General features: G+C 43.5%; 1 protein-coding gene and 1 long non-coding RNA gene across 9 annotated transcripts in view; one reads left to right on the plus strand and one right to left on the minus strand.

The window, feature by feature from the left end:
- Positions 1-18,992, minus strand: part of FAT3 (FAT atypical cadherin 3) — a 669,818-nt gene extending 650,826 nt beyond the window's left edge. For all 8 annotated transcript variants that reach the window (XM_011286534.4, XM_019811654.3, XM_019811655.3 and 5 more), the window contains exon 1: positions 18,877-18,992. The gene's annotated coding sequence lies outside the window, so the exon portion shown is untranslated. The remainder of the gene's footprint in view (positions 1-18,876) is intronic.
- Positions 18,993-20,436: 1,444 nt separating this feature from the next.
- Positions 20,437-25,106, plus strand: LOC123380443. Its single transcript, XR_006586204.1, has 3 exons — positions 20,437-20,698; positions 20,855-21,134; positions 24,661-25,106. It is a non-coding gene; the product is annotated as an uncharacterized LOC123380443 (long non-coding RNA).
- Positions 25,107-27,461: the final 2,355 nt, after the last annotated feature.

The following is a 27,461-nucleotide window of genomic DNA, read 5'->3' on the forward strand; positions in this document are numbered from 1 at the left end:
GATAACCTGTCATTATCAGATGTCTGAGCAGTCCTTCACACCAGTAGGCAGTCAGATAAGGCACTTCTAGTCAGGTGCTGGTTTATAAAAGGCCAAAGGAGCATCTTTTAAAAATATCTGTATTTGATGCAATACCTTAATCCAGAGACACCTTCTTAATCCTTGAAAAGGGTCAAACCTCATTCTAGAATTTTCCGTACCAAAACACAAAGTTGCTCGAATCATCCCTTCCAGCAATGCCATCGTTTCAATTCTTAATGTGGAGGAGATCTTCCTTAATGAGTATGATCAATATTCTTCTCCATAGTTCCTAAGCCTCTACCCCAAGTGTAACGTGTTTCTCTTTAAGTCAGTGGTTATTTTAGCCAAAATCTCAGAACAAACTCAGTGTCTAAAGAGCACTGAATATGCAGGTGTATAAAGAAAATCCACTGTACTGAAATAATCACTAAAAGAATAATTATGTAATGAGTTAACCATTTAAATATGGCCAGTTGTGGGGCGCCTAGGTGGCTCATTAAGCTAATCGTCCAACCCTTGATTTTGGCTCGGGTCATAATCTGGCAGCACACAGCCTGCTTGGGATCCTCTCTCTCTCTCTCTCTCTCTCTCTCTCTCTCTCTCTCTCTCTCTCTCCCCCTCCCTCCCTCCCTCCCTCCCTCTCTCCCTCTCTCTCTCTCTCTCTCTCTCCCCCCCCCCCTCGGCTCCTCCCTGGCTTGCACGCACTCTCTTGCTCTCTCACTGTCTCAAAATAAATAAATAAACATTAAAAAATATATATGGCCAGTTGCTCAAACCACAAAAGGCTCATTCATAACTGCCATTATAAAAGAAATGGATATTTTTATAACCACATTAAAAAAAAACAACAACCTAGCAAACTAGTGAGTTAAAAAAAAAATCTTTTACCTGAGCAAATGAAACACCAGCAATAATCTGTACTCATTAGAGATAGCTGGTTCTTACTGAATTAAAATCAGGTTCCTCCACCTTCAGTAACTACTTACTATTAACACAGCTGTTAAATCAGATGAAATCAAATTTGAATTGCAGACAATTAATTTTAAAATAAGTATTACATGAACACTTAGCAGCACAGACCCCCATTTTCTACGAAATACCTGCAGGAACTTGTCCCAGATGCAAGTGAATAAAACATCTAACTAAAAATACAACATTTAACAGTGATAAAAATACTTGAGACAGCAAGGGAAACATCACAAATGAGCTTTTCCAACACGTCTTGGCATACAAACAAGAGTATCTTGCAAATATGAGTTATTAGATTTCCTGAGGTACCCACAGTGCAGAGGGGAGAAGCAAGGAGGTCCCTGCAATGAAAACACACCCGGAGGGAGGAGCTGTTCAGCTCAGTGGCCTCAAAATAGCAGGTTCAAAGCCAGCAAGGAGTTAAACACCTAGGCTAGTTCTGTAATGAATGCTTAGTAAGTTTGGCCAACGAATATCAAGTAGATACCAGGGCTAGAGCTACTGCTAAAGGGATGACCTCCTTGAATCTCATTTGCATAGCAATGAGATGTCACAAAGGCATTAAGTCTGAAACTGCAATGCTGTTTCTAATCCATGCTTTATGTTGTTGTGACATTAAGCAAACTGTGTTTTAAAGTAAAACAGAAACGATTCCAGCAATTCAGGCGTGGGGGAGGGCGCGGGGAAGGGGGAACAAGTATAGATTATAAAACAGACTGGAAAGTAGCTGTGCAAAGAGCTACTAAGTCACTCTGGGAACAAAACCATCTGAAAACAACAACAACAACACCAGTAAAATAACAACTTTCAAGGATATTTCCAAAGTGAGACCAGGTAAGTAGGTTGCTGGTTTTTGTCAACTGATAGATGTTACTTGGGCCAAGAATAATGCATGTCTACTCACAACAGACAAAACATCAATAAAATGAGCCAAACTCTCTCATCAAAGTGTATCTGTTACAACAGCCTTAGGCTGTTGCCTATAATGATGCAAAAGCCTTCAGTTACAGTTTGGGGTCTGTTTTTGTTTTGTCTTATTTTGTTTTAAGGAATTGTGTTTGCAAGTATTATTATCGCTAGCTAATACTAAGAGAAATTGGGGGCTTTTTCCCTCTACCATTGAAGGAATGCAACTTCTTAATATACTGGATTAAATTACACATACAGCTGAGGCTGCAAAGAAAACAATGAAACAGAATTGAAATCAAGCGTTTGTGTTAAAGGATTTACAAAATGAAAAAGGCATTCAACAAAATCTTGAAGACTCAAGCTCTATCTATATTTTTTTTTTAAAGGGGACGGGGGGGGATACGTGTCACCAGTTTATTTCTCTCCCAGAGTGCTACACACCAAATTCAAACCCAGTCACAGTGCAATTAAAGAAAAACAAAATAAAACAAAAAACCTCCTCCCTGATGCCTTGAACATGCAACTTACCCAGTTATGGTTGTTTCCCTGCATTAATTGCCAAAGAACATAGACATTTTTACTAATTTCTATCACAAAGACAGGCAAAATAAAGTTTTAGCTGCCTGTTACTCAAACTCCTGAACCACCTTTCCAAAGGCATAAAAGATAACTCTCTTATTTTGTGATTTTAAGAGAACCTCAAGTTGTTCACCAAACCATATGAATCTACTTCAGGCAATGAAATTAATATTTCAGTGAGTCTTCTTCCATGAAATAGGAAGCCTTTTAGTAATGACCTTGGACGGGATAATAGGAAAGGAGAGAAAAGCAGGGTCCAAAGCCAGAGGGTAATTGTGATTCAAAGACTCTTTTATGCAAATAAGACCCCTAATCATGCTAATGCAATTTTCTACATTTTATCTTCCATCTTTGTATTTACATTCAGCTGAGAAGCCAAAATCAGAAAAGAGCAGATTTCCGGCTTTTTGATCCAACCTGTCCTGTTCAAGAACAGCGCTGGAAACCCGCCTGACTGGCAGTCACTGGAAATCTGACAGCCCACTCCAAGAAATAACGTAACAGAACTTAGGACATCCCGACGACTATTCTGAAGTTAGTTCCGGCAAGTGGCAAATGACTCAGGCAGAGCATCGTAATAACCGCATTTACTGAGCATTGGTTAACATTTCCATCTTCTTTTGTGTTATCAGACTAGCCTGGAAGGGAAAAGTCATTTCTAAGAAGGAGAATCCGTACCGTTGCCATGACTCTCTGGATGCATTCAATTTGCTTCCTGCTGACCTGGGTACACACTCAACTTTTAAAAAATGAAACCGTATTTGCCATGGACTGGCAGGTGTTTTCAGGGGCAGCGTAGTCTGGAGAAGACTCCAAGCTTCCAGCAGGATCACTATGGGGTCACTGTAACTTTGAGTAAGGCTGGGACAGGCCAGGAACTCAGAGTTCCACCAGGGAGAGAAACAGCTGTCGGGTCAGCAGAGGAGTAAAGAGCACATGTTGTAAAAGCCATGTCACCTTGGTCAAGTCACTTACCAGCTCTGTGCCTCAATTTCTTCATCTATAGAGATAATAATAATACTTGCCTTGGGGTGCCTGGGTGGCTCAGCTGGTTAAGCGTCTGACCCTAGATTTTTGCTCCTGTCATGAGCTCAGGATTCAGGAGTTTGAGCCCCGCATCAGGCTCTGCACAGACAGTGAGGAGCCTGCTTGGGATTCTCGCTCTCTCTCTCTCTCTCTCTCTCTCTCTCTCTCTGTCCCTCCCCCACTTGCTCTCTCCCTCTCAAAATAAATAAGTAAACTTTATTTAAAAAAAATAAGAATAATGGCTCTTGCCTCACAGAGTTGTTGGGGATAAATGAGGTAATATGCATAAGCCTCTCCTCAATGTTAGTTATTAACAAATACAAAAACTCATGAAGAAACTGTAAATAAACAAATTTACAGTTAGTAAGTTACTAACATTGTCAAGAACTTCTTTTCAATACTCTATCGACTCAATGCTTACTGACCAGCAGGAAGCCTGGAAGTGTTCTGTTTTTCAGGATTCTTTATCCACATTTTCCTTTTTTCAAGTTTCTCCCATACACTTGATTATCCCTACAGTAAAACTGGGATCATAAAACAGCCCTTTGTAGTTAACCATATGCATAGTGTTTGTCATTGTCGTCCGTATTATTACCCAAATAATGCAGGGCAATAAGGCTCTGGGCTTCTCCTCAAACTTGGATTAAGAGCAGTTACATCACTGGTCCTCAAGTTCCTGAATAAACGGGGAGTTTTAGCACCTTCCCATCTCTAACAGCCTAGGCCCTGGCAAATAAGCATGCAATGGAAGTAAAATCTCTACTTGCTATGGAAACAAAACTTCACAATAGGTTCCCCAGTCCCTCTTCCAATATACTTGCCACCTCTGGTTCTCTCTACATGGAAATTCTAAGGATGTCCCAGAGGATATACTTGGAACAACTTTTAGGTGTATCAATTTTGATTAAAGATTTGGGGTAGAAAATTTAAGTATATTGATAACTAAATGATTTAAAATATTATTTCACGTTGAAATAAAGACATTATGAACAGACTGTAAAAGTCACATAAATTGTTAGAAAAAATACTTGCCCTCAAAGAAATCTGACTGATATCTATGGTCTATCTTTGCACCCTACTACCAAGCTCTGAGAGTAGGAGACCATCCTCCTCTTTTAGTACAAGGATTTGTGTGGCTACATTTGAGGAACTCTGGTTGAGGACAAGAGCTGTGGGTTCCAATCCCGGTCTTGCCAATTAAGCTCCATGACCTTGGTTCAATTCCTAACCACATCTTTGTCACCTATGAAATATTGATGCTAACATCCACCTGTTAGGACACAGTCAACGCTGGGATAAAAGTATATATACAAAAAGCCTGATGCAGTAGATGTTTACTAGATCTTAGCCATTTTCTTTTCCCCCTGACATTTCCCCTTTCCTATGGGTTATTTAGGATCTCAGATCATAATGACTCTTGGAACTCTACCAGCCACCACCTAGAACTTCACCCAAAGATGCTAAATCAGTCCAGCATCGAAAATCTACGCATCTCATTCATTTATCCATTCAGCAAATATTCATGAAGCAAATGTTGTGTGGCAGGCACTGTCCATGAGTTCAAGGGTCCAGGAGGCAAGAAAGAGTGTGAAAATATACCATTCCATCTAGGTCATCATTTCACAGATGAAGCGTTTTCCATGACATCAAATGGCTACAAAGCCTTCTCAGTTGGGGGAAGGAGAGAAGCCACTGACAAAACATGCTGGTGTCCCAGGTAATTCCAGCACAGTTTAATGTTCTCACCAGTGTTCACAAGGATACTGGGGTCCCAATTCAGTTCCCATCAGGGATATTAATAATAACTAAAAGCTATTAGTGAGGCCAAGAAAAAGAAATGAAAAGCCCCCAGACCCACACAAAGAAGAAAGCTTCCAGCAGCAAAGAGCCACCATGAAGAAACTGCTGGAACCTGGTCGCCAGTGATTCATCTCTGCAGCCTGCCCATTTACTCTCTTTCCAGTTCAGTGGTGACAGCGATCACACCATTTAGACTCAGCGCTCAGACTGCTCCGGCCTGCCCAGAAATCTGCATGGAAGCAAAGGATCAAAATGCCTTTTCAACTAAAGAACTGTGAATTAACTCTCTGCCTTTTTAATTACTCTCAATTACTTTCCCACTATTTGTAAGGATTTTTTTTTTTTTTGCATAACAAAATCCAACTCTAATCAATATATGCAGTATATCCCAGCTGATTAGTGTAATTCTTGCTCCACCATGATGCTGGAGTTGTGCCAGCCTTACCTAGCACACAATTAAATGTCTGGTAATGCCTGCTGCTACCCAGCAGGCCTCATGAGTTAATAGGGAAAAAACGGGATTCACATTTGCCTCCACCAGCCCCTAAGTGCCCTCGCTCTCTCTCATCTGCTTGTAGACACGTACATACAAAGTGTGCCTGGAGAAATAAAGGCCTGGAATAATCACACAAACCTAAAAGACACAGGAGCATAAGAAAAGGGTCTCCAAAGTCTAACTCGTCACCTTCTCATTTCAGTAAATCCTTCCAGAAATAAGATATCACTCTTCTCACCCACTATTTCAATACTGAACTGTGAGAGCACATTCTAAGTGTGGAAAAGATTCAAGAATCTAGGCCCACCTATATCCAATATTATGAATTATGTTCAGTGTACCTTCAAGCCAATTTTCAATAAACACAAATCACTTAATAAGAAATTAAGAGCATTACACACTTCTCATGCTCCCGTGGATTTGGTGTTAATGAGATTTTGTTTGTTAAGCTCACAGAATGACAAAGTGTCTAAAAGACAGACACGGCCTTTTCCAATTTCCATTCATTCAAGAAATAGTAATTGAGCATTTTTTATACGTGACAATCCCAAAACACACACCTGTTCACCTGCTGATTTTACCAGCCTGCCCCTCAAATAATGCTTTACTGCAATATAACAGGGGGAAAAAACAAAAACAAAAAGTAGATATTTGGAATTTATTTATTTATTTATTTATTTATTTATTTATTTTAATGTGATTTTTTTTAATGTTTATTTATTTTTGAGACAGAGGGGGACAGAGCATGAGTGGGGGAGGGGCAGAGAGAGACAGAGACACAGAATCTGAAACAGTCTCCAGGCTCTGAGCTGTAAGCACAGAGCCCTATGTGGGGCTCAAACTCATGCATTGTGAGATCATGACCTGAGCCGAAGTCAGACGCTCAACTGACTGAGACACCCAGGCGCCCCGGTATTTGAAATTTAACAAGACTTGCATTTTAATCTATTTTATTACTATGTGCCAGGTAATTTCATACATTCATTTATACACACTATGTGCCTGACACTGTAAATCCAATGCTTTAAAGCAAGATTCTCTTGCCCACAAAGGTCAGAACTGAGTAAACAGTACCCTTGGGAACCTTCATGTCTTAGTATACACCAGAATAGTGTGTTAACTGTAGTTTAGTATAACAATATTTATAGCACAAGTGTCTACAAATGACTTGATTTTTTAAATACAAATTAGAAAGACTCCAAGGATGCCTGTAATAACAACATTCTTATGTATGTATGTATTTTATGCTTTTCTAAGACAGAAAAGGCTTAAAACTGAAATGTGCTCACACCTCCCAGTGTATTTTACCTTCATGAACATTAATTTCCATGCGTATGTATCATTACGTAAAAATTCCTCTATCAAGACCTCCTTGAAAACAAAGTGGTGCTACTGAAAGGTGACCAGATATCTGGATGTATCTAACATGCCTTTTTGGTGTATTCGCCACACTCATTAAAAACGTACAGGAAAGAGGGGCACCTGGGTGGCTTGGGCAGTTGAGCAGCAGATTCTTGGTTTCAGCTCAGGTAATGATCTCACAGTTTGTGGGTTCGAGCACCGTATCAGTCTCCATGCTCACAGTGCTCTCTCACCCTCTCTCTCTCTGCCACTGCTGTGTACACTCTCTCTCTCTCTCAATATAAAGACAGGAGAGGGGAGGGGAGGAGAGGAAAGGAGAGGAGGGAAGGGAAGGTAAGAGAGACAAGAGAGACAGACACAGGAAAGAGCCACAGCTTTGACAGGTCAGCCAACCAAGAACCTGGGTGTCTATGCCTGGACAATCTTACTTTTCAGTAGAAAATGTGGACCTCAAACATATTATATGGACCTCAAACATCCAGCAATAATAAGAGTGGGGGTTAAAGACTATGTTATGCTCCTCAGCCCAGGGAATGATGGTATATGGTGGGGAAGAGATACCACCACAGGTAATTTCATCACAAGGCAGACGGTATTAGGTGCCACAACAGTAATACAAACTGTAGTGGGGACGTGAGTGCAGAGATGTGGAAAAGCAATACAGGAGGTAAGGTTTAATCCAATCTGCAAGATGGCAGTGGGCTCACAGGGCTCCGACTAGTGACTACCTGGGTTGGGCAGGGTGGGCACATATAAAGGGGCCGACAAGCACCAAGGAGAGCACAAGGTAAGAAGGTGGACAGTAGAAAGTTACAAGCCTTGAGCAACAAGGAGATACTTTTCTGGACGTTCCAAAGTCTGGGACAAGGAGTGATCCTTATTTCGTATCTTCATGAAACAGCTGATACTATCAGAAGTGTAATCCTGGGTAGGAATGGCCCCAGAACTCTTCAGCTTTACCATTTCCTCAACCTCTCCATAAATGAGGTGGGCTTTTCTATCCTAACTCTGTCCCATTCCTCTCTTGTCCCTCTGGCTTCTCATTGGATCCCTCACCTCAAAGTAGTGCTGAAGGAAAAGGTCACACTATAATTTTCAGACCATCACATATTTGAAATAAAATATACTTCTCATATGTGGACAACTCCTGCCTCCAAGGAATTTGATATACAAAAATTTAAAGTAAAAAAAAAAAGGCAAATTAAGGAGAAACAAAATGTTCGTATAAGATAATGTGCCCCGGGATCTGCTTAAATAGTGAGTTTTCCCTAATTGAATGCATTTAAAATGTGATTTGCTTTGAAAAATATGATTTGCACTCATGTTTAAAAACGTATCTATTGTATAAGAGCAATCTAGGCTTATTCACCTTGATTATTATAATAACCACTGATGAGCTGTAGGAAAATGGCATATCATAAAATACCTGTATCTCCCTCTCTCTCTTTGAAGAGGGAGTATAATATGTTATTAATCCTACCTACTTAACAGAAATATAGAGAGTATAAACTGAACAGACTGTGTGCACTACTGAATAAAACTTGGCTATAAAGTGACGAACATAAATAATTACCCATACAGAAATCTACACCTTCCAAAGGAAAAGAAGATTATCCAATTACTGGATAATTCAGGAAGATCTAGGAAATTGATTCGGCAATATAATATGTTTTCATCTTACACTTCCCAATCCGTTGCCTACATTGCATAATTTCCTCATTGTGGGAGTTGCCTTCTGAATGTAAATGAGGGATTATGTCTCATTGTTAATCCAGGCTGTTCCAAGCAGATGAGGTCACTTCAACCTAATAAAAGATGCTGTGTGGTCTTTCTGACTTAGAGCACCCATGTGTTCTGTCCATTTCTGGGCCTACCTGGGTAAACATCATCCAGTTGAGAAAGCCAACTTTTCAAGGGTCAGGCACCACACTTTTTTAAATATGCTTCAGACAAAATCAGTCCCAGGTCATTAGAGCACTCAATACATTCTTGCCAACAACAGTGTGGACTTGAAGAACTGACATAGGCCTTCAGAAAGACTAACAGCGTAACGTGTACTTAGATCACCCAGACAACGAAGGCGCTGCTACATCTACAAGAAAGATGGAATGATAGGGTATTTTTAAGCTCCTAGTTACGGAAATGTACCTAGGAAGACAAGGAATTAAGCAATCTTATGAAACTAGCTGTTCACATTAAGACCATTACAAGAAACAGCTAAAATTAAAATTATAAACAGGTAGTGACAAATCCTCAAGGATTTGGTGAGCTGTGTTTCTCGCATCTTCCCTTGTTAACATTCCCAAGTTATTTCTTTACTAATTGTGGTACTTTCAAGCATTTATAATTATCAAATGCAGTTCCAAAAGAAATATATCCTACAAGTATATTTAAAAAGAAATGGGGCACCAGGGTGGCTCAGTCAGTTGAGTGTCTTACTCCTGATTTCGGCTCAGGTCATGATCCCAGCATCATGGGATTGAGCCCCACATCAGGCCCCACCTGAACATGGAGCCTGTTTGAGACTCTCTCTCCCTCTGTCTCTCTCTCTCTCTACCCCACTCTCCTGCTTGTGTGTGTACTCTCTCTCCCTCTCATAATAAAAAAGTAAATAAAAAAAAAACAATTCCCAATCTCTTATATGATTAGAAACTTTTCCATGCCAACAATCTGGAGTAAAAATCATTTTACCAGTAACCCATCAACCATAAAACTGAAAAGCACACTGAGAAATGTAGGTTGTAAACTCTGCAATCAGATAAATACAGTGAAGGGCTAACAGTTACAAAGAAGAAATTAATCTCACAAACTACTTTTAAACTGCTAGAGCAAAAATTCCACTATTAGTTTCATTTCCCATTCCTTGTTTTTCATAGGTACAAAGCCCTGCCTGATGTTTTGGTGACACTTCATAATGTTAGAAAATATCATGGGCTCACTCCATGGGGATGGGCATCAATGGGAGAAGCGAAATCATCCTAATCAGTTGCAAAGTCAAAAAAAAGCACACATCACTGAAGTCAAGAAGCACAAAATGGCAAACGATCAAGTTCCAACAGCTAAAAAGATCCAAGACATTATGAGCTTTTAATGAGTGAAACATGCCATGAGAAAGAGACCTTCTGTCAATAAATCCAAATCCTGGTTCACTAATTAAACCATCTACTACAGTGTCTGAATATGTAGACACCAGACTTCAACATTTCTTAATTATATTCAATTCCAGGCATATTTTTCCATTTAATTGACATTCTGAAATGCCTTTACAGTCCTATCAGATAGGTACCAAATTCTCAAAGGAGATTACTACACACTTCTGAATTCTGATTCATCTGATTGAAACTGTTATTATGAAACTTTTTTTTTTTTGGAAATGTAGAAACGATGCACACCCCACTTTGTCCATAACTCTAGCAACATTAAGGTCATCTATCTGTATGTGGCTCACTTTCCTGTGTACATTTCTTTCCACTAAGAGTCTCTACACCCAGGCCAATCCTATGAAACCGTAGCCATAAACCCTGGCCTGGCATGGAACTATAACCACATGAATCACACAACACTCCCCTCCACCAATCACAGAACCAACTGCCATCATTTGGCCACCACTTAGAGCCAAACACAACATTTTAAACTGCAGCTTTAGAAACAGATTTCAGATGCCCAAAATAGTTTTTTTCAGATGTCCAAACTATTAATCATACACTTAGAGACTTAAAAAAATCAACAAAATGTCATTTGTAATAGACGGTCTAGGTTTCAGAAAAGACCAACGTACCCCTCTACCACTTCTTCCAAGATATAATCTATTGGGATGCCTACATGGCTCAGTCGGTTGAGTGTCTGACCCTTGTTTTCAGCCGGGGTCATCATCTCATGGCTTCATGGGTGTGAGCCCCACATCAGGCTCTGTGCTGGTGGTGCAGAGCCTGCTTGGGGTTCTCTCTCTCTGCCCTTCTCCAACTTGCACTATCTTTGTCTCTCTCAAAATAAACAAGTAAACTTAAAAAAAAAAGATGCAGTCTCATTCTGCCTTTGAAGAACAACACACACACACGTGGGCACACACACACCATGTTTATCTGGTAGAAAAAAATGATATTTACACTGTCATTAAGCACATTTGTCACTAGATTTAATCTGTATTATCTGGCATGCTTTCAGATGTTCATAAGTGTTAAGTAATGTTCAATGATATTTAGTAGCATTAATAATTTGGGGTTTCTTTCAAAATGTGAAACATAATCTCTGCTCCATCGTGCTCACTTTTTAACCTTCCCCGGTCCTGAAAGGCTATAATTTTTATCAGATTATTTGGAATTTCATCTAGTTGAAGTCCTGAAGTTACAATTAAACTTCCAGTTAACCTTTCATATCTGTGCCTCATTCAATGGCTGGGCTTATCTCTGACATCTCAACAAAAGAAAAGAAATAAAGAATAACCGAAATATTATCTGCAACTGCCCTGCAAAGTACAGATATCAGCAAGTCATGCTGAACATCCAAGGCTCTAGCCTTTTCACTCATGTTCTGGAAGCCAGCATTAGCATGCATACTATTTACCTTTTTTTTTTTTTTAATGTTATAAAGTGAGTAACAGAGCTGAATGCTGAATTCCTAAAGAACAGAACACCTCAGAGTTCTCTGTGCCAAAGCTAACTCTGAGATTCCTAACGAAGCCTCAGAGGAAAACAGAGAACTAAGAATATGCCAAGAACATCAGACTGTAGGAATGAAGTTTCTTCCGAGCATGTGCCAGGAGCATGCCTGCTAAACTTGGTAGGTTTCCTTCAACCTCCCACATTAAAAATGTTTGTTCCTTAGGTGTACACATCTTTAGCCACAAGTAGACTGTAAGTTCCTGGAGGACATGATTCATTTTTTATTTTAATGCAACGCATCTCTTGTAATCCCTACTAATAAAAAGAGAATTGAGCAAACACCAATGGATTACATTAAATTCATCCCCTGAATTCAGAAGTACATAAAAGCAGACCCCAGAGCCAGAGTCCAATATGGAAGGGGGAAGAATTTTTATTCCTGGAGATGTTTGAAGCCTTCGAAATGTCATTTATCAGCTCCTGGACCAGCTGTGATTACCATCCGGAGAAGGAACTGAGACAAAGCAGAGTGAAATGGAGGATAAACCCACATTAGCAACAGGAGTGTTACCCACGGGCAAACTGGGAACCAAAACATGCTGGAGGTTGGAGGCCCTGAACCTCTAGCTACTTCCTTCAGGGCCAGGCCTGCTCCACTTACGCTCAGCATAGATTCTCAGGGGCTACATTCCCAGCAGGAGAATGAAGACCACAAGTGTTCTTGGTTTTCATTCAAATTCCCTGAGGTCCAGGAGCTCTGGCCAAGAGTTGAACTCCATACCTGAGACACAACCGTTAGAGTGGAGTTTCTCCAGGGAGGCTACCCCATGAAATCTGCTGGGAGGCTTTAAAAGATACTGATGCCTGGACCCTACCCCTAGAGATTCTGATTTAAATGGCCTGGATGCAGCTTGTGCACAGTGGTTGTCAGAGCTTTTGGGGGATTCTAAAGTGCAGTCAAGGCTGAGAACTGCTTTAGGACTACTTTGGGGAGCGCTGGGTGGTGTGAGAGGCCTCAAGGAGTCATCTATGAATAATAATAGGTAGTGCCAGGAACAACCCATTAAATTTTATGAAAATGAATGCTACTTTAAAGGGTCTCCTAAAAGGTAGCTTATTTACATGGATACTTTTTAGATACTTCCAATAGTCCACTAAAAATCCCAGAATTGGTGATACAACCACTAGAGAGCCCGTGTGTATATGCAGGAGAGGAAGTGGGGGCATGCCCATGCACCTGCAGGCAGGCTCCCAGACACAATTAAAACACCTAAGGGTCCTCTTTGAAGTTGGGGGGGGGGCACAAAAGGATAATGAAGAAAAAGGCCTGAATAAATTCCCGGTACCTTCCCAAAATACTGAATAACATTCCAACAGCCTATTTGACCTATTCTGTTAGTATGTTCTTCCAGAGAAGGAGCCCTGTCCTAAAGAAATGAAAGAATTAATTTTGTAATATCTTGCCCATATTAGGTTTCACTAAGAATTACTAAAGTGGATTATATTCACTTTATATTCCTCCTAAAAGTTTACTTCAGCTCATATTAATCTCTCCCTCATCCTCTAGGACCCTGTTCAGTGACACTCTTTGTCAATTAACAAACATGGCCATGTGTTGATTTCTAGTTTGCATACATGGGTATCTATCCTTTGGAAGCAAAGGGTATATTTTACTTTTACGAAGGATATATCTGAATCCTGCCCACTGCCTTGTAAAGGGAGGTAGATTGAGTAAATATACTGAAAAGAAAGTTAAAACAAATGTATTTTTTAATGTTTATTTATTTTGAGACAGAGTTCAAGCGGGAGAGGGGCAAAGAGAGAGAGAGAGAGAGAGAGAGAATGCCAAGCAGGCTGCCCACTGTCAGCACGAGCCCCCACAAACATGGGGCTGATCTCAGGAACTTCAGGATCCTCAGATCATGACCTGAACCAAAATCAAGACTCGGACGCAAAAGAAATGAACTTTTTGAAGAGAGAAAAGAAAAAAAGAAAAAGAAAACAGGAAAAAGAAAAAAGAAAAGTTAAGGAAAAATAAAGGAAAGGACTTTAAATTCTATGTGACCTCACAGAATAAACACAAAGGGGTAAAATATAAGATATACAAGAGCAAAAGTTAATTAAACAAATTTCCTTTATTAAATAGAGGCTGTCATCCAGTCTGGGAAGCCTGAAAGTTCAAAAAGGTGAAATACCAAAATCTCTTCTAGGATCCCTCTCAATATCCCCTGCAAGACTTTTCTGCCCAGACAAGGCAACACTCTCATAAAACATAATCTAAGGGAGGACAATCCCGCAACCCTCCCCAGGCCTCCTCCCAGGCCTCTAAAATCACACACATCCACCCAGTGAGGGAAGTAACACACTTTGATTATACAAGGAGTTGGATCATTCCGTTTTGAAATGTGTTCTCTATTTTCTCTGACCAGCATCATGCCAGTAAATCCATTCTCAAATTCCAACCCTTCTATTTCATACAAATATATCTCAATCCTAGAACAAGCTAAAATGAAGACTAACCTGGGAGTGCCATTCCAATCCAGAGCCACTAGAATGGTCATTTGTCACTGTTACACGTAACTGACAGACTATTTTGGTAGACCAGAAACTGGCTGGAAGCCACTAGACAAGTGTCAAATATGTTCTCAGTAAATTCAACCTGTGGCATTACACTGAATCTTTTTTATTTTTATTTATTTAAGGAAAGGCAAGCTGTCCTAAAATTATTAGAAATTTTAGGAAGAAAGAAAGAAATTTGGGGAAAAGGAGGCAATGTAAACAAAGAAAGAGAAGAGCTTTATTAAAGAAGTAGATATTCTTCAACTGACTGAAAATCAGTGAGTTTAAGAAGCTTGTAGAATGAAGTTGGCCAAACCTAGAAAGATACGTACCCTCAAGGTCTTTGCCCAGGAAGTCACCTAAGCAGCAAGTATCTATCAAAAGGACAAACACAAAACAAAGACCCAACCCCCATAACTGGGCAGAAAAATCCTCATAATGATATCTTCAACGTTTAGAGACTGAAAACTATTTCAGAAAATTTAATCAATACGCAAAGCAATATACACGTTTCTTCCTTTAACACTTTTAACATTAGTGGAAATCAGGGGCTCTCTTCTCTGCAGGAAGGACTGGACAGGAGACAAGGCCCTCCTTCTAGGTCTGTCACATCCCTTCTTTTAAATTTCTATTCCTCCTTGGTGTTTCTCACAATCAGCAAAGACAAAGGTTCATCAATAGCCCTTCCCCAGCAATCAAAGGAAATCAATCCAAATGGCCCAGCCCACCTGATCCCATCAGATGATTCCCCACTCAAAGCTCCTGCCCAAGGAAGGAGCCTAAGAATGACCCACAATGGAAGAAATCAAACACCCCAAATACTATCCTTTCCCTCTTGGCCCAGAGGTAAAGCCCACCCACTAGTTAAGCGGACAGATGTGGGGTATCATCGAATGCCACACCCAACTCCACAAATGGTCCTATTTGCATTGTGAGCTATAAATATAGCAGAACAACACAACAAGAGCCACTGGGAGCACTCCTAGGACCAGCTGGTAATGACTAAATTTTCTCTCCTCACCAGTAATTGCCTACTTCTTTCTATTTGACATAATTCATCAGCCAGATTACAGCAGGTCATTCTGCAGCATATGAAGAAAGCAAGGATAACATAACCTGACACATCAAAATGTTCTTCTGTGAGCAGCCTGAAGAGCTGCCGCTTTACAAAAAGCTGTGAGCTGGCAAAATAACCATAGAGCATACAGGTCAGTGGGCATCCACCCTGCTTATTGCTACTCATTTCATTTCTGAGGAGCTCAGCATAACTGTAATTGCTAGTTAACAGATACACTGGGTCCTATTTAAAAGAATTCCCAAAATGACTCCGCCAAGAACCAAAATAAATAAAATGTGGGAGAAAAAAGCGGGGTGGGGGGCTGACAGCCAGTCACTGGTCAACAAACACTGGCTGTGAAAATCCTGCAGCTACAAGGGATGGACCCAGCCCAGCAGCGACTGATTTCTGATCTCTGAGCCAGCTGCCTGCCGTTCACGTGGAGTTCTCTGTGTGGTTAAGATATGAAGACATTATAACTGGACAGTTCTGGGAACTTTCTCATCCCAGTGCACTGTGCATTGAAACTGGCCCCAGCACTATTCATTGTCTAAGTTACAAAAAGACAACCACAAGGATTCATGATTAAATATCAGCATTCGGTTTAATTCTAAGAGACAACTTTTCTCCTTGTAAAATGTTAAAAAACCCTTCCCCCCCCGGAATCCTATTAGAGGGGAAAAAGGCACATCAAAGCTAAAGTTATTATGCATTTTTTGTCTTTGTCTCTTGGCGCCCTGGTTTTCTTGGCTGTTCTTTATTCTCTCGATGCTTAACTGCTTCAATTTAGGAATAAGAGAAAAGGGAAAAAAAGAAAAGAAAAGAAAAGAAAAGAAAAGAAAAGAAAAGAAAAGAAAAGAAAAGAAAAGAAAAGAAAAGAAAAGAAAAGAAAAGGCAAGCAGAAGCAGTTGGCTCTGTGCAATTTCCAGGATTCTGCAGAATCTCCATCTCTCAACCTCTTCTCCCCCCTTTCTTTCACCTCCAGCCCCTCCCTCCCTTCCTACGCTTCTCAGTTTCAAATCTTCACGTCACAAACCATAACATCATTCAAGCATTTGGTAAACGTTAAGAGAAGTTCAGTGCCTGAAGGTAGGGCCAAAATCTGGGCTCTCTTTGATCGACACCGGCAAGGGGGCACCTCAGTCCTCAATTCCTAGATGGCGGGCTTCCCCGTTCCACCACCTGAACTTGCCGCCTGGATCACAGGCAAAGTCGTCTGCAGTCTTTCTGGCCGGTTCTCAGTCTCCGCATCTATTTTAACTCGGCCGGGGCGCAATCAGAGAATCTAATCCTAGCAACAAAGCCAGAAGCACAAATCCACCGTGATGAACTGGTCGGCCTGCTCCCCCGCCCCCTTCCTCCCACCGCCCGCGACTCGCCTTTGAAAAAACAAGCGTTGGGGCCAGAAAATTAATACGTCCGAAGCTAGGAAGAGAAAAGCGACGGAATACAAAGTGGCCAGGAACGGTCTGGGTTTCGTGTTTATGTGTATCTTCTTAACAAGGACCCTCCGATGTGAGCCCGGGCTGGCCAAGCCCTCGGTGGGAGCATCGAGCAGCCCCCAGCGCTGAGGAGACGGCTCGCCCCCCGCCCCTTCTCCCGTCTGGCTGGGGCCGGGGTGAGTGGGGGAGGTTCGCGCGGGTTCGTCTGACACTTGTAAATGGAAGTGGGATCCAACTTGGAAAACAAACGCGCCGGAGTCTGGGGGCGGGGAGGAGCGGGAGGAGGGCCGGGGAGGAGAAAAGAGTCTTCAATCATTTGCGCGGTCCGCGCTTCCCTTCCTCCCGCCGCGGCTGCTGCAGGTTCGCCCAAACCAGAAGCGGAGTCCCGGTCGGCGCGCGGCGGTGGGAGACCGGGCTGGTCACCAAGGCGAGCCGAGTTCGCCAGGCGCCGGCCGCCGCCGCCACTACCGACCACCGCCGCCGACCGCCCACGCTCCGGGCCGCAGGCGCCTCTCCCGCCGGGAAGCCTCTCGTAGCCCCCCCAAAGGCGACCTCACCCGGTCACCGCAGCCTCGCTCTCTCCTCGTATCCATTCAGGGAACCCTTCCACTGCCTAGTTGGCCCCCATTATTGCGAGGAGCTGCAGCCGCAGGATGCCGCCACCACCACCACACACACACGTCCGGGGCGCCCCCCTTTCCTCTTGTCGCAGGCTACCCTAGAGGCTCCCCCCAGCTCTCAGACAAACTCCCGCCACCCCCGCATCTCAGCCCCAAGCGCGCCGCCGCCCACGACAGCGGAGCAGGGGAAACTGCACAATAAAAGTTGCTTTCCGCGAAGCCTAATCGAGGTCAATGTTTAACCATTTCGGAAAACACGCGCGACCAAAGTCAGCGGGAGAGAGGAGGGAGGACTAGACCACGGCACCGCTAAAAATACCCGGGCTCGCAGCCCTGCGCACGCCCGGGGGCCTGATGCACTTTAGCTCAGCGACCCCCACTGGCGGAATCCTGGCGCGCACGGCGCGCCGCGCGAAGACAGTCCCGGCCGTCTCCGCCGCCTCCCGGCCGCTCCCCTCCGCCCCTACCCCGGCCCCCTCACCCACTCTCGTCCTGGTTAAGGGGACCGTCCACACCCGCCCGGCAAGGGGCCCCCAGCGCGGAGCTGGCGCGCCGTCGCGTTCCCGCCTGCCGACACAAGGAAGAAGGCAACGCACCCCCGTACCCTCGGACCCGCGCAGCTTTCTTTTCAAAGACAAGCAACCTACTCGCGTGCAAGCCCGCCCGCCCGCCAAAAATCATGCACTCTCCCCAGGCGCTCTGTTTCCCTCTCCCTGTGAAGGTAGCAGGAAAAATCCTCCCACCCAGCCACTCTGTTAAAAAGCTGTCGCCCTAGTCCGAGAGCCGCTGCCTTTCATAACATTTCACCCTGCCCACTACCCCCCGCAAGCCGGACTCAAGCGTGGAGCCGACCTGTAAACCGTCCAAGAAACCCCTTCCTCTCCCCGGAGAAAGTGGAGTCTGAGCACCGCCCCCCCCCCCCCCCCGGGCTCCGCACTGCACCTTGCCCAGCAACGACCCAACTTGGCCTCCGGGTCGCCCAAGTACATCCATCGGCATCTGAACCTCCCCACTGCGCCCGAAAGCTACCGGCTAACTAATAGGCTAGCCGCCTGGATCCTCTCATCCATCCACCTGCAACCGGCAGCCGGGGCTTGGGGGACTCAGGGATAGGTGCACCGATCTGCAAGCCCCCTCGCGGCCCTCCCCAAATCCTCACCCCCAAACTTAGCCAACTCTCCATGCCAACCTCCCGGCTACTGCCGCAGGACCGAACCTCTCTTCCCTCCTGGCGGCGGCAGCGGCGGCGGCTCGGAGCCGTGCCGAGGCAGGAACTTTACAAGGTGAAAAGTTTCCCCCACGCGCTCCGCCAGCTCTCGCCTCCCCGAGCCCACCTCGCAGCCCATTTGCACCCGGTAGTTGGAGCTTGCTCCCGGAGGCGCGCTTCAGCCGGTGCACCCGGCAGCCAAATAATCACACTAAAATCCCCACGCACCCTTGCCTGCGCCGGCGATCCACGGCTCCACTAGGCGCTGCCTCCGTGGTCTTCCGCTCCGAGCGCTCCAGCCCAGAGCGAGCCGGCCACCCGACCGCCGCCGCCGCAGTGCCCGCCGCGCGCGCTCTGGGACTGGAGCCGCGGGCAGAGGCGCTAGGCGTTCGGGGGGCTCGCAGGCGGAGGAGGGGAGCCGGGAGGAGGAGAGCGGCAGCGGGAGGAGGGGGACGGGGCGCGAGTTCCCAATCCGAAGCCCAGATCACAGCGCAGCCTGCCGGGAGCAGTGCCGGCTCTCCTGTCTGCTCCGTGCCGCCGCCGCCGCCCCGCCGCCGCTACTGCTCGCCGCCTCGCTGCTCCCAGCTCCCCATCACGGCCGACGCCGACGCACAGCCAAGCCCCTCTCTCGTCGCCCCCTCTCGCTTTTCTCTCGCTGTCTCCTCCTCCCAAACCGCGAGCGAAAAGGGCGAAGGGGAGAGAAGCCTCGGCGTCCGGGCTGACTCGCGATCTCGGAGCGCCGCGCAGGGGGGAGAGGGGGCGGGCGGGGAGGGGGCTGTGGGAGAGGCGCGGCGAGCTGGAGGGCGCTCCCGGCGCAGGGCCTGGAAGCTGGACTAATTTTAGAGCTCGAGTCTTCCCCCACCAGTCTCTCGGGGCTCGAGGAGAACACCAGCGTGCCTCCCTGCCTCGCCTGCAGCGTGGTGCCGGCTTCGGGGAGAGCACGCACACCGCTTTCAGCCCGACCAGTGGCCCAGCCAGGCGCGGGGATGGAGCTCACCATACTCTCAGAGGTCAGATGGGGAAACTGAGGCACAAGGAGGTTACAATGGCTTATCTAAGATCCCAAGGTTAGTTGGTAACGTGAGGATTAAACACTCAAAGGTTGTGCCTCTTGATTCCCAATGTGCTTCCCAGACAGGGCTCCTACTTACTACTTTGCACCTTTTTGAATCTTGGGGTCCTTTGATTCCCTGTGGAGAAGCGAGTAGGGTTAGACTAAAAAGGTAACGAGGAGCATTCTCTAACCTCCTTCTCTGACTCCAAAGCGTTTATCAACATTTTTGTCGAAAAGAAAAAAGTCCTTTGAATGGAATGAGTGATTGATCTGGGGCTTGAGTTGCAACTCCAACCTGCCAGTACGCCTGTTCCAGTAACTTCTGCTCCCGCACCTCTCCTAGTACTCCCAGACCACACCCACACGTCCACGCGCGGCTGCCCTGGAGCCCAAGCTCGTCCCGCTCTGTGTATCCTCGCACTTCTGCCTTTCTTCCCCTGAAAGCAGAGAGGCAGTCTTAGCACCAGCCTCCCCCTCCCCACCTACTCCCCCACACACACAGCAATGCACATCTGTCCCTAAAGCAGCACACCAGCAGGCGAGTTGCCTCAGATGCTCTCTCCCAGGCGATTTCTCTTCGACTCCACTACCATTGGTACCTGGGGGAGAGGCGCGCTGGGCCTGCAGATCCATTCTCCACAAGAAATCCTTACTCCTTCTGAACCATGAAATTCCCTTTGGGGAGCGAGGTAGGGGTTGTTGGGGGGGGGGGGCGCTTTGTGCTCAGTCACTAGAGTGAGCCCTTTCATTTGAAGAGCCAATTGACTTTATCTGTCCTTCCTTCCAGCTCCCAGCCTGGGGCCTCTGCCCTGATGCCACTACACAATGGCCCCGCTACTCCCCACAGGTGGAAAGTTCTTCTTGAAAGCCTCCAGCAGCCTCGCTGCCTTGACTGCTCCATAAAGCACTGGCATGCTCTGGTCACTCTGCCCTGAGAGTTTAATGTGAATACTAAAGAACACTGACAGGTCCCCATACATCAGCTAATTCGAGGAGGTAATCGGCATGATGTAACCTCGGGCTTCATTGTCACAGAGGGCCAGATGATGGGTCTGCAGTGAAGGGGAACCACTTGCAAGGCCAGAAGGACTTACCTGCCCTCCCAAATGTTATCATTTGAATAATTTTATTCTGATTTTATTTTTATTTCAGCATCTTCCTAAGGCATTGAAAACTTCATTATCATACAAATATGTCTCTGGCATGGCATTTTCCCCTGGACCACAGAATGCAGCTAACTGTGTAGCAGAAATTTTAATGAATCGGTGTCTTTCCCACCTGAGTGCTTCTGTGGAATGCGAGGACAAGTTGGCTCCCGAAACCAGGCATCTTGGGTAGGAGTCAGCTGATGGTTCTTTGGCCAGTGGGATGTTGAAGGAGATCTGGCAACGAGACAGGACATCTTCCACCTTCTGCCTGGGAACACTGCCAGGTATGTGTAGGTGTGGGCGCCACCGCTTTCTGCTGCTGCTGCTGCTGCTGCTGCTGCTGGTGATGCTCCCGGATTCCAGCTCCTCAGAATGTTCTCTTATGCCTAGGAGGCACCTTACAGATAACTACAGAAATCTGTCTAAATTTCAGCCTCCCTATCCCAAGGCAGTACATTGATAATAAAGTAAACAGTCTTTACTCCCAGGGCAGACATAAGCCATTATAGCCAGTGGGTAAGAGATTTCCTACCAGGATGATAGAGTGGTTTATCTAGTGGGCCATCCCTCCGGTCCTTTAAGACTTCCATAGTACTTAATACTCATTTAATACTGATTGTATTAGGAGACTCTTTTATTTCCTTAAAAAATGCCTACTGGGTGCTAGTACTGTCATAGGCACAGACTTGAGAATACAGTAGGCTTTACGATAGCAGAGCATCTCTTGATCATAATTATATTTCTATTGCCAGTTCCCTACACAAGGTCTGACACAATCAACATGAGTAAATATTAAATATTATAAGAATGAACACAGAAAGAAAGCTTGAGACTCTTCTGCTAGGCCCAATGAGTATGACATATCAGATGTGGAAAGGAGGCCAGCAAGTGAAAAACTGTGAATCTTTGAAAAAATAATGTTACTTTCTATATCACACCTCGTATGTACCATTTCAAATCCTCTGAGTCTACCTGTCTATTTTAGGCACTGCAAAAGCAGTCAGTTCTAAGTGGGTTCCAGCCAGCTTCACACAAATACAGTCTGACAGTGCCTCGCCCTAGACCTCTCTTACATCTCTCCTCCCACCCAGAGGCTTCTTGGTTGAAGCTTTGGTGTAGACTAAAATCCAGAAAGAAGCATGAGAGACTAAACACCCTATGGTAAATCTTTGACTAATGGGAGATGGGGGCCCATGGATAAATGCTCCCCCTTTTATCCTCTGACAAAGGATCCTGAAGTGTGTTACATAGATCTTCTCAAATGGTCTTGCTGAATTAAGCAGCCAGTCACCTAAGGCAGTGGCCAGCGTGGTAACACAACCTTGTATCGGTTCTTTATCCTTTGCTGGTTCCATCCCTGGGACCACCACCCCCCCCCCAAGAAAGTATGTTCAGTAAGTCTTTGTATCAGGCAGGCTCTACTTTCTGGCAATCCCAGGCTAAACATCTGCCACCAATTGAAATATTTATATCAAGGTATAGTCAAATGATTTTTCAAAATGCCCCATAGTGCGCGCAAACACACACACACACACACACACACACACACACACACACACACACACACACTGGCTGCTCTTGGTGATCACTTACATTCTGCCCAGATTTCTTCTTATTAATCCCATTTTGTTTTTGTGTTCATAAAATCAATGATCTGGGAAGTAATTGTCCAGCAGGATATCTGAGACAATGCCCACTTTATTGTTAACCTTCTACAAACATTCAGTACTGGTTTCCTTCACAGATGAGTTTGTTACCACAGTGGTCCACTGAGGAAAGTGGTGGAATTTCCTTCCCTGGAAGTATTCAGTCAAAGGATAGGTGCTTATCAACTTGAGTGCTTCTGTCAAAAAACTCTGGTAATACAATTTTTTGAAAACAGATAAACTCAAGTTATATCATAACAAGGAGTAAGTTTAGGGTGATCATTAAGTGAGCAGGCCCTGGAGGGAGGGAGACTGAGTTAGAATTCTCATTTTACACCTTCAGCCTGCATTGTCTTGGATAAGTCACCTTCCCTAAGTTTCGGTTCCTTAAATGTAATCGAGGACCTATAACTGTATCTATCCGGTAACAGTATTATAAGAATAAACAAGGGGGTGCCTGGGTGGCTCAGTCAGTTAAGGGTCTGACTTCAGCTCAGGTCATGATCTCACAGTTTATGGGTTCAATCCCCATGTGGGGCTCTGTGCTGACAGCTCAGAACCTGGAGCCTGCTTCAGATTCTGTCTCTCCCTCTCTCTGCCCCCCCCCCCACACACACTCTCTCTCTCTCTCTCTCTCAAAAATAAAGATTAAAGGGGCTCCTGGGTGGCTCAGTTGGTTAAGCATCTGACTTTGGCTCAGGTCATGATCTCGCGGTTTGTGAGTTCCGGCCCCACGTCAGGCTCTGTGCTGACAGCTGAGAGCCTGGAGACTGCTTTGGATTCTCTGTCTCCCTCTCTCTCTGCCCCTCCCCTGCTCATGCTCTGTCTCTCTGTCTCAAAAATAAATAAAACATTAAAAAATAAAAAATAAAATAAACATTAAGAAAATAACAATAGAATAAATGAGATAATTCATAAAAGCATGTGCTCAACATATACTAAGCACCCAACAAATTTTAGCTATTATTATTCTTTTAGAGACAAAGAAAGCACCTGGGTTTTTTTTTTGTTTTGTTTTGTTTTGTTTTGTTTTTTCTGAGCTTAAAGTCAGTGCTAGAAGCCAGAAAAAAGTTCAGAGTCTATCACTATACCTTCCATGCTAAAATTTTATGATTGTGATATGACATCTTCTTATCCACATAGCTGCAGGGCAGACTTTTATTCAAATACAGCAAAATAACAATGTTCTAGATATTCAGTCTCATGCAATCCATTATATCTGTATATTAACCGGATGGGAACATTTATTTGTCCTTTTTCTGCTCTTCCTTAATAAATAAGTCTCCTTAGATTTCAAATTCACCTTCAAAATTACACCATATAATTAAGATAACATATACCATATACTTCATATATAACCATAATTGTAACTTAAATACTTTATAGAAAAATGTTTCTTCATTTGACTATGCTCATTCCTCCTCCTTATAAAACATGGAAGAATCTAAAAGATAGATTGGATACCCTTTATCCCAGTGGCTCTTATTTTTGCGGGGGGGGGGGGAGAGTCACAGATCTCTTTGATTAAACTTATGGAACCTTGTTTTAAAAATACACACACACACATATGCATACGTTTTTGCATCTGTTTCCGTAGGTTTCAAGTCCCTCCAAAGTCCCTCCATAAAATCCAGATTAAGGAAAATGTTGTGCATGAAAAAATTTAGTCCAGAGCTCAAATTCTGTTTCCTCAAGTTTTTACTTACTGAGTTAACATTGCTTTTTTAAGTCTGCTATTTAAAGGAAGGAATATGTAGTACCTCCGGGGTTAGGAGTACAAATTGTACCTGAAATGAACTTGGATAATTCCAAACTCTTAAGAACTCACTGTTAAAACAAGCATTTGCCGGCAAGGCCACCTTTGTGGGGGACCCAGTATACAACCAGAAGTACTCTGAATTAACTTCCACATAGACTACAAAGCTTATTAAAAGATAAGTAATTAAAATGTGCTAATTTGGAGCTTACAGACTCCAAACTAAAACTCAACAGTAACCAAATTAAAACAACAGTAACTTCAGGATTTTTTAGTAATTACACCAAAAAAATATCTTGTTGCAGAGGAATATTTTATCACGGACATCTTTTAGAATTGCAGGAATATAGTCATACCAAGAAGCAGACTGACTTTTCTCTTTAAATTTTCTCTTTTAATTCTCTACAGTTAATGTTTCCACCCCACCTATCACCTGCATACTGTACAGAATTCTCCTGCTGTCCTGCCGTTGGTATGCACACCGCTGCATGGGGCCTTCTTTGCTCCTGAACTATCCTAAGGCTGATCCATCCCAATCCCCCTTATTTTGAAACAACAACCAAACATAATTGGACAGACATAACTACTTGATTTTCACCAAATAAAACTGTCTTACCAACTGTTCTCATCCTTGGGGAAATTTATTTTTATATCCCTATCTTTGGCCCTATGATTCTCCCCTCTTTGACAACAGAGAGAGTAATAATAAATGTAGTTTCAGACACTCACTTTTAACACATCTATATTTTTAAAATGTTTATTTATTTATTTGAGGCAGAGAGAGCGAGTGAGCAAGGAACAGGCAGAGAATGAGGGAGAGACAAAGAATCCCAAGCAGTGCTCCATGCTCAGTACAGAGCCCCACGCAGGGCTGTCTCAGGAACCACCAGATCATGACCTGAGCCTAAGTCAGACGCTTAACCAACTGAGCCATCTAGCGCCCCCAACACATCTATATTTTTAACACAATTGTATATTCTTTAGGCCAATCGTTTTTTTTCTTTTCAATTCATTCATTCATTCACTCAAAAAATACTCTCAAATAGCTATGTAATTGGCTTTCTGCTATGTGCTGGGGATATATTGGTTATCAAAAATGTAGAAGATATCTTCTCTCTTGGATCTTGAAACCAATGGGAATCACCATTTATTAAATGATCATATAAAGAAATGTAACAGACACAGGGCTACAAATGAATGCTTCAAGACGTTTGCTTAATTTTTTTTAATGTTTTTATTATTATTATTATTTTGAGAGACAGAGAGACAGAGTGTGAGCGGGAGAGGGGCAGAGAGAGGGAGACATAGAATCTGAAGCAGGCTCCAGGCTCCAAGCTGTCAGCACAGAGTCCGATGCAGGGCTCAAACTCACAAACTGCAAGATCATGACCTGAGCCAAAGTCGGATGCTTAATGGACTAAGTCACCATGGCGCCCTTCGAGTTGTTTGTTTAATGATTACCACCACCTCAGAAAGGAGGACTTCCCATTCCTCTCTCTATAAGCTATACTTATAAACTATACTAAACTGAAGTTCAACACTAACCATGGTCGATATGTAAACAGGATATCTAATGCTACACCTGATACATGTTTTGACATAATCCTATAAATGACAAATGTCATCAAATACTAAGCTATTAATAGTTTCAGGATCTCACTTCAACATCCTCACCAAAGTTTTCATCTATCCTTTTGACCTCTCATTAAACCTTTTCCTCAAATATCCTGAGGAAACTTTAGAATTTTTCATTTGAAATCACTGTTTTTAGGGACACCTGGATGGCTTAGTCATTTGACCATCAGACTCCTGATTTCTGCTCAGGTTATGATCTCATGGTTGTGAGATCGAGCCCCACATCTGGCTATGCACTGAGCGTGGAGCCTGCTTATGATTCTCTCTCTCTCTGTCTCTCTCTCTCTCTCTCTCTCTCTCCCTCCCTCCCTCCCTCTCTTCACTGCACAAGCTCTCTCTCTCTCTAAAATATAATTTTGAAAAATGTTTTACAAATCACTGCTTTTAAAATTATTAGTTATGGGTGCTTATTATCTGCCCCTATATTTCAGTACATTAGATAGGTTATGAATGAAATATGCTTATGTGGGCTAATCAAGTTAACCACAATTTATAACATATTTCTGTTGGGAAAAGCATTCCAAGTTTAAAACAACTGGCTTACAGACATTTGGAACATTACTTGTTTGTAAATTAAGACATTCCTTTATGTCTTAATTTAAGGAAAAGGGAAAGTTGCTATGTAATATAAAAATGAGGTAATCATTTATTGTAAGTTCCATAAAATCTTAGAAAAGTAGAATTTATCTGCCTCACTGTCTTTTTTTTTTTTTTTTTTTTGCCTCACTGTCTTTTAATTTGCCCACATGTCACAGCTGCCTATTATTTCAGTCTTTATTTACTTCCCTAGTATACCTTCAAAAAATCATCTGGGCACAACATGGAGACTTTTGTCTACTTGCTAAAAGGAAGAAATACATGGTCTTCTAACTTACTCATTGACTAATGCAGAAAGGAAAGTTAAAAAGAAATCCACCTAAACTAAGGAGCCCCAAAACCAAAGAAAAGGAAAAAAAAAAGCCTTTCTAAGAGGTTGATGAACAAATAGTAGCAATTGATTTTTTTTAACTTGATCTTAATTGAATCAGCTAAGTATTATTAAATATAAATATTGGCATACTGCCTTAAATTAAGGAACACAGACCCCCCCCTTTCATTTTGAATTCACAAAAAGGTCTATTTACCCTTATTTTTTGAATACTTCAGCTAAGCAAGCTAGTGCCTGTTCCATTTCACCCGGCCAAATGTTAGCCACGGATGTCAGTGCAGGTTTTAAGAAATGAGCTGCATCAGACTGTCTGCATAACACAAGTGCCACTGAGAACCAGCCTCTCTCCTGCCCAGGGCTTTTGTCAAAGGAAGCTGGAAGAACATCATCTGTTTTCATACCTGATACCTTCGTTCACCCAACAACAACTACTTACCAAATACAGTTGCTTTTCAGTAAAGTGAAAAAAAAAAAAACTGATTATGAGGAAGTAGCAGGTTCAAGGAGTCGATAATAGGATTCAGTTTTTTTTTTTTCATTTCAAAATCTACCAGCCTCAATTCAAACCAGATTTGCAGTGATTAAAAGTTCTTTGCTTTTGGCTCTGATTCAGGAGTCAATTTGAAACAAGCTACTTCTTCAGTAC

The sequence above is a fragment of the Felis catus genome, chromosome D1 (genome assembly GCF_018350175.1).
Source record: "Felis catus isolate Fca126 chromosome D1, F.catus_Fca126_mat1.0, whole genome shotgun sequence".
Lineage (NCBI taxonomy): Eukaryota > Metazoa > Chordata > Mammalia > Carnivora > Felidae > Felis > Felis catus.